Here is an 8,353-nt window from a genome sequence, read left to right on the forward strand (position 1 = left end):
GAGGAGGGGTTTGGGCAAATCCTTCCCACTTCAGAATAACAAGGGAAATAACACCTGCACAACTGGCTGCAAATCAATCGATACTTGTACATCACTTTAAATAGTATTTTCTCACCTTTGAAAAAGCCCCTCGTTTATCCCGACGCCCAGGGAAGAGCATCCGATGTGCTGATGCAGGAGGAATGGAAGAAGAGAGCCTGCTTTGAGACTCCCCGCAGCTGAGCGGCTGCGATACCCACAGCACGCCTAATGATCTCTCCCCCCCAAAAATGACCGTACAGTGCAAACTCTTTTGAACTGAGCTGCTTAAATCAGAATCTCCTGAGAAACGCAGCTACAAGAAAAAAAAGACCAAACTTTTTAATAAAAAAAAGAAAAAAGACCTCCTTTGAGTAAAACAAATGATTTTCTAACAAAGAATGTCCTGGGGACAGGAAGACAATGCCATGCTTTTGATGCTGCGATACTGTACTTGAGATTAATGCTTTCACAGTTAAGATTTTACCCCAATTATAAATCTCCCATAGCAAGTAACAAAATATAATTTAGTCTTCTCCCATGGCAGACTAAATTTTAGCTATTGTTTGACTGCTAGTTTTCAGACATAGAGTTATGCTCTTATTGCTCTTATTAGAGATACGATTATTTCATTATTCCTTTCATCAAATGTCTATTATTTGAATATTTGTCATTATTTGAATATTTGAATACGTATATTATTTGAATATTTGTCTATTATTTGAATATTATGGTTTTGGTATTTAAGGCATGCCCTATCAGCTATAAGCAAATGATACTAGGGTGTTTACATTTTTCTGCCATTTAAAGCAATCTTCGGCTTCCTCTACTTTGATAAACAGTGGGGGGAAATGTTGGTGTCACCGGGGCTGGTCTCCCGACAGGGAAAATGCTGACCATTAAATTTTGATCCAACCAACACTACATTAACATTGTAGTCTCTCCATGAGACTCGGGAATGGAAACATTTAATTTCTGTGAATGACCAGGTTATGGTTCCCCTTTGCGGCATGCCGGGGGCAGCCCAAAGGAGAGCCCAAGAGCATCTGCATTTGCTGCACGTTGAGGCCCATGTTTATAGCGAAATGACCAAAAACCAGAAGTAGCAAAAATTACACCAGTGTAGAGCTAGAGGACGGCGTTCCTCACACTCCTTTAAGTCCTCAGACTTTGCTTGGGAATCAAAATCCCTGGGTTTAACTCATGTTTTTTTCCTCCAGAATGTTTGACCAAGCAAATACAAAACATATCCAATATTTTTGACACCTGGTAAGCTGTTATTTTAAACACAATTTCAATAAACTACAGAAGTTGATACTGTTAGAAGCTTGAAAATACACGATCTCATTAAAAAACACTGGCACTTTGAAAGATCTCTGGTGGCCAATCACGGCTTGGGGAGGGCTGTGATTTATAACTTTGATCCCCACAGCTAAACCATTTAATCTGATAATAAACATCAATCACTGATTTTTATTGCACCATTTTGCAGGCTGAGCAGAAAACCTTGCACTCGCGGACAAATTAGACACCCCAAAGTGACTCTTGCAAATAAATACCGACTTTAATATTCAGCAATATAATTCCATGGGATCAATTTTTTATTTAAGCACTACTAGAGCTAGGAAAAAGTTTGTAATTACAAAAATATCTACAAAGACAACTCAGTGCAGTGTAACAGCATCTGACGAGCAGAAGCCTGCCTCTCTAGCAGCTCGGTGACAACACATACCTTTACGTCTGTTACAGCTGTCGTCAGAAAGTTATTAAGTGTGTCCAGATATTCCGCGTGACAGTCCATAACTCACCATTAAAAATGATGCAAGATCCCATTATGTACCTCTCGAGGTACTAATCCACCATCTACCACTCAATAGCAGGGGAAATGGAACGGTCAGGCATAATACATCGTGCAAGTGGATAACCGCCAGAAAAAATAAATCAGATGGAGCCCATTAATATATAATGATGCCAAACTACCATTAACTCAAATACTCTTTCCAAACCAGAGAGCTATTTAAGAAGTAACTGAAATAATGATTTTCCTTTGGATGCATCAAACATCATCACTGCTTAATGCGGGATTTTTGCATTCAGTGGAACAAGGCAGTTCATCAGTATGCTTTCTGAAATGTTCTTCTGTAAAATAATATTTTCCAATAAAGATATATTATAATTTAATTATTTATAAAAGTTCCAGTCCAAGCAGAGATGGAAGATTAAGAACATAAAAGACTGCCTCAGTCTTCTCAATGCATACCTGCAAGAGTCAAACAGGTAGGCAGCAGCCAGAACACTGAAATCTGCTGGTTACACTTTTTAACAGGATTAGCTGGGTTTCTGCTTCAGAGAAGGCAAGCTGAATCTAAATTTTGTTGTCCAAGAATTCACTTAACAGAATGATGATCTTTAGGGGAAAAAGGTCATTTTTGTCTTCACTTACCACTTCCGTTTCTCCCCAGAAAGAAAAGACAAATGAAGGAGTAGAGCAAGGAACATTTGTCTTGAGACAAGTACCACGAAAGGCTGAAACGGGCTTTTATGTCAGGTTTTTAAAACAACATTCACACGAAAGCCAGAGAAGTCTGACCAAATGTAAACTATTCCCCATGTCAACCCAACATTGAGATCTTACAAGATGACTCCAGCAGCAGCTAAGCCAGCCCAGGGATCCAGCCACCAGCCGCACACTCTAAAGCTTGGCCATCGCAATATGTGGACAGAGAGCATATGCTCAGCTCAAAACTCAATCAATCAGTATATATTGATCTTTCTTAATTATCTCCCCAGAGCCTACTCAACTCCAAGGAGCTTTGCTTACATGAAAAATGTATCACCTTTGTTCCAAGCAAGGGAAATATATGAAGGCACTTAAATTCATGCCTTTTAGTCTTGCAACTCCATGAATACATTTTAGTTACTGATTACAAGTACTGGAGCTACTCAAAGTGAACTTTCCAGTTGTCTCCGGTAAACTCTCCAGTGTGTATATAAAATAGCTTTAACAGAGACTCCCATCAGCAATTTTGTAAGTGTTGCATTAAATCCAGACGGTGTTTTTCATCTCAAGACAGAGAAAATGCATATTAATCCACCAGCAAAGCAATGCATCGAGAATTTTAAACATTTCTGTCAGTATCGGTAAAACCATAATGCATTCTTCGCTAGATGAGATACTGAATCATTTTGGTTCATTTGAAGGCCATTTGCTAACTTTATTAGGCAATATTCAGATGATGGATATCAAAAGGATATTCACTGTAGAAACAGGCTTTGTTTCTGAAGACAGTAATTAGGTTAACCTCATGAATAAACCCTTTATATCAGCAGCCTGTACAAAGTGGAAGTAAAAAAATGCAGGACAAAATGAGGAAGAAAAAAAAATACTTTCATGCAAAGGGAAAAAACCTACATTTATGTATAGCACTCTCCATCTGACACTTTTAAGACAATTCATATGGGAATAGAAATGTCACAGTCACCGAAGTACCAAAACGCATACGTATAGCATTATGGAAGTGACCACAAAGGCATTATGGTCATATGCTATAATGCATATATGCAATTATTAATGCATTATTCAGTGGTTAAGGCAGAACCAGCCCCAGGTAGAAGCATCGCTCCCGAGCATCCCCACTCTCCCGGGCAGCCGGCAGTGCCCCAGCCCCGCTGCAAGGGATTCCTACGCAGCCAGGGATTCACGAGTCCTCTGCTGAGCCCCTGCTCCTGACAACTGCCCTTCCCTGCCGGTGGGCTGAAGCCAACCTAAAGCCAACGTAGACATGAGTTGTGGGTGCTGGGATGAAGTTACCTAGCAGTGATTTGCAGAGATGATAATCAGGTGGAGCTTTTACCATCCGCTCCTGGAGCTGCAGGTACTCAGCACATCTGCACCCGGAGGCCACCTAAGTCAAGAAACTCAGCATTACCAGTCTAAGAGGCTTTTCCAAAGTGGTACACCAACTGCAGGCTCCAAGCAAAACTGCAGACAGTGCCTTGCCTCTTGGCTACAACACGAAGCAATGAGCCCCAACCACTTTCACACATTATACACGCTCAGAATAAGTTGCTAGAAAGATGCCAAGGATAAAAAGGGATGAAAGCTGGTAAAGTTTGCAAAGGTTGACTTAAGCTAAACTGATACAGTTTGGCATAATTTAAGCAGACTAAATGCAAGCTAAGAAACAATATACTCCGTAGAAGAAAAGCCTTCAGTTAACCCAGTCTCTCCACCATTATGGTTCATGGGCTACAGCAGGACCACACCACAAGTCCAGCGTGCAGCAGCCACCCTTGTGCCAGCATCGACACTATTTGCACAGCCAAGCTTTCATAGCTAGGCTGAGCGAGGGAAAAGGCATCAGTCCACTGAACGCTGCAAAGTGCGTTGAATGGAAAAGAAATTTTTCAGGGTTTTTTTTTGCTTGGGGTTTTGTTTGTTTGTTTGTTTGTTTTGCTTTGTATTGGTTCATTGGTTGTTTATTTTAAGCAAAGCAAATAAAGCAAATACAGAAGAATGCGGAAGAAGTGGATCTAACTCAGAAGTGGGCTAGAAGATTCCTCCTGGGGACCAACAGGAGCGTGGATTGAGAAAGGTAGACCCACTGCGAGCCTGTGGTTTCCACTGGCTTCCAATGGCTACAGCCAACGGCAATTAACCTGGTCCTGAAGGTCGTGTTGCTTCACTGAATATCCAGAGATTTGACCTGGAAAAATTCAGAACAGAAGATAGAGAGCTGAGGCAGTAAAGAAAAAGGGTGAATCCCATTTGCACTACACTGTTCATTCAATGAATAGCTATCCTTTCACCCCAAAACATCTAGTAGTTTCTCCACTCCCAGCAAGATTAGCTCCAAAACAAGTAAAAAAAATTAAAGACCTCAAAGCAACATTCAAATAAGGTCATTTTACATCTTAGCATGGGCTGAGGGCAATAGCACATTGCCAACAGACTTGTAACCCATTAGTTTAACATAGTACAACATGCATAGTGTATGGTATAATACTGCATTAAAAACTAATGGCCAACCTCATGGCCAACTTAATGTGTAGTGTGAATGCAAGTTTAAAATACTTCAAAACAGAGGGCAAAGGCATGAGCCGCAGGGCTGGGCTGTCCGAGCACAGCCACAGCCACAGTGGCATGGGATGTGCTTCTCCTATTCAGTCTGCTATTGCCCTGAAAGTCCCAAAACAATTTCAGGACACAGAGTGCCCCGAGACAGGTCACCTCTCCTGTTACTCATTCATTTTAAGAGCCATTACAAAGGGTCTTAAGAAAGAGGTTATTTGATCGTAGGCTTTCCCCTTCAGCAGAACAAAGTATTATATTTCAGCACTAACAATGAGATATTTTTCCTTGAGTCAGCTTTAAAATAATGTTGACATTATAGTCAATACATTATATATCACTATAGTTATGTCAGAACCTATTAGCATAAAAATAAATCAATCTAAAGGCATAGCTCTCCTATTTAAATGAAGCCTGGCAATGCCATATCTTTCCTTCAATATTCACTCAGCTTCTCATATGTGTATCAATCATCTCTGACAGATTTCATACACTGGGATATCACCTCTAGCCTCACTAAAAACTATTTTAAGTGAATTTTATATACAAAGACTGGAAAAATCTGCTTTCGGGAGCTCTTTTCATAAGCAATATAGTTTCTGATAGCCTAAGCGTCACAAATGAGGTTTTACTCTTAAGCTCATATTCAAGTAGGTCTGAATTGTAGGGCAGTAAACGAGGGTCACCCCGAGTCAGCCAGCTCGTGTTAAAGCAATGGCAAAGCCAAACAAGATGGTTTTTAAACTCAGGTTAGCAGGTTTGATTTACTCAGAAGTACTGACTGTAAGAGATTGTCCAACAGCCATGCAAAACCATCAAGCATGGAAGAGGCCAACAGGGAACACTGTGAAAGTGCTTTAAGAGACAATTCCCCAACAGACCTCATCTTGACCAACAGATCTAAGCTGATTTGTTCCCACTGCTACGTTATAAAATAAACCCAAAAATATATTTATCTAGAAATAAAAAATTATCTAAATAAATAAAAATGTAACAATCACCTGTAAGACATTCACTGGCTCTGTGAATAAAGTAGAATTTGAAAAAGTCTTTAAGTCTTCAGTATTAAGTAGGTTAACCAATTTCCCATAAGTATTTAAGTGACATCTGAGATTTTTTTCATCAATTTGCAACAGCCATAAGTGAGCCATTTCACCCCAGCTGCTATAAGGCAATTACTTCACTTACCTTAATTTGAAGTGGCCAGTTATGTTCAAACATCATTTCAGTTGACAAGAGAAATTCAGGATGCTGACTCCACTATTTCTGAATTACTGACATTAACAGCTGTTTTATATCTGCAGACAGAGCTTTGTAAACATGTGAACAAGTCAATTAATTAAGATACTATAGTAACATAGATTTTAATAATTTGAGGAACAGCCCGATGTTTAGCAGATGCTATATAAAAATACCAGAAAGAGTAGAATTTGCTTGTTCAGAGGAAACAGAACAGGAACTATTTCCTTCCTTCTGTTTGCTGGAAGGTCCCATCTTTTGCTTGCAGAACAAAGAGATTTCAGGCCTAAATCCACGAATACCCTAAGATGGATATGCAGGTTTTCCTCCAAAGGTGAGGTCCCACTACAGGACCCAGCTGAAACCTCTCCAGTGCCACCTTTCCAGCCTGATCAGACAAAGCTGCCCCACAACACGCACCCCAAAACCACTCAGTAACACACTGAATAACACGCCAGTCTCCGACACGAACTGTTCCCAGGCCAGCAGCCTAAGTGACATGGACCAAATAACTCCCATGGAAATGGAGAAGACCAAGAATTTAGCCAGCTTGGAAACAAAAAGTCAGTTTAAGAGAACTGAGGTTTTTGGGGGACATAACTACCTGGTTGAACCAAGACTCCATGCAGCAGAAACGTCTCTATCCCGCTGCAACCTATCAAGACTGTACCAACAGAATGAGCTCTTGATAGAAGTGAAATTATAGAAAACAAGAGGGTTTTGTGATGGGAACACCAAGCCCTGAGCAGGAAAGGGGTCACCAGCACTCCCCGTATCTGAACGCTCACATTTATATAAGAAACCACTGAGCACACATAACACTTCCCTATGGAGGACACAATTTAGGTCTTAGACTGCAAAACTTGAGGACTTTTTTCACCACTCCTTCCTTTTCCATCTGTTGATTGGAGGGTTTGATTTTTTTGAGAGAAAGTTGTTTTAAGTAACTTTGCTTAGTATATGTAATGGATGACAGACCAGGGATCCCTCTAGCTAGAATTTAAACCTACATCATTTTATGCAACTTCAGGCTTCACAAAACACATCCGCTTGGGGTCAAAGGGGTTTTTGCTGAGGATGCCAATGCTGCCAGTCGACAGCTCTGGTTCAAGGAGGGGGCTGTGGTGCCACCCATCCCATTGCATGAACCAGGTGCCACGGTTTTCTCCACATCTACCAAAGAGACAACACAACGGCCACAGCCATCGCTGCAGTCATATTAAGGTGAGATGGCAGCAGCTTTGGTTAGTTCTGCCCTGGGCTGGATCGGAGTTAACCAGCATCTCCACCAAATTATCCAACAGAGCTGTGAGGAAAAGGCACTTTTTCCAAAAATTGGACTGAAGGCAACCATAGCAGAGTCTGAGCAGCAAAGCATGGCAACCTGAGGCAGCTGGCAGGGGACACAGATGGCCAGTATTTCAGAAAGTTAGACACACACGTTTACAATTGCTCAAGCAGGACTAGGTGATCTCCAGGGGACCCTTCCAACCTCAATCATTTAAAAAAAAGGCAAGTTTGGTCACTTTATTACCCTACCCTGTTTTCTTTGCATGGAATAAAAGCGAGTTCTTCCTGCTGAAGACTGTTGGTATTAATATTTGTCTTTGGAAACCAACCTCCAAAGTCATGTAAATAAGTGACAGAAATGAATGACAGCAGTTGCAGCCTTGAAATTAAGATTTTTTTTTTTTGTCCTTATACACAAAGCATTTATTGTATATTACCGTTGCAGTGCTGACCTCTAGTGACAAATAACCCAAAAAACAGAAGCATTTGTTGGGATAAGCCTCACTTCTCACCTCTTCCCTCCTCATCTCATCCTCCAGTTCCTATCCATCTCCCCTACCTTCAGAGAGTGAGCAGGCCCAGCAACCCTGGGCACTGGCTCCCAGTTAACACCATAGACGTGGTATCCTTATTGCACAAAATAGTTATTCAAAGGGTCAAAATATTAAAAGATACCCGAGTGAAAGTTTGCTGCTCAAATTACATAAAGTAGATTATGAAGAAATTGGTACAATA

The sequence above is a fragment of the Platalea leucorodia genome (assembly GCF_965183815.1).
Source record: "Platalea leucorodia genome assembly, chromosome: 8".
NCBI lineage: Eukaryota > Metazoa > Chordata > Aves > Pelecaniformes > Threskiornithidae > Platalea > Platalea leucorodia.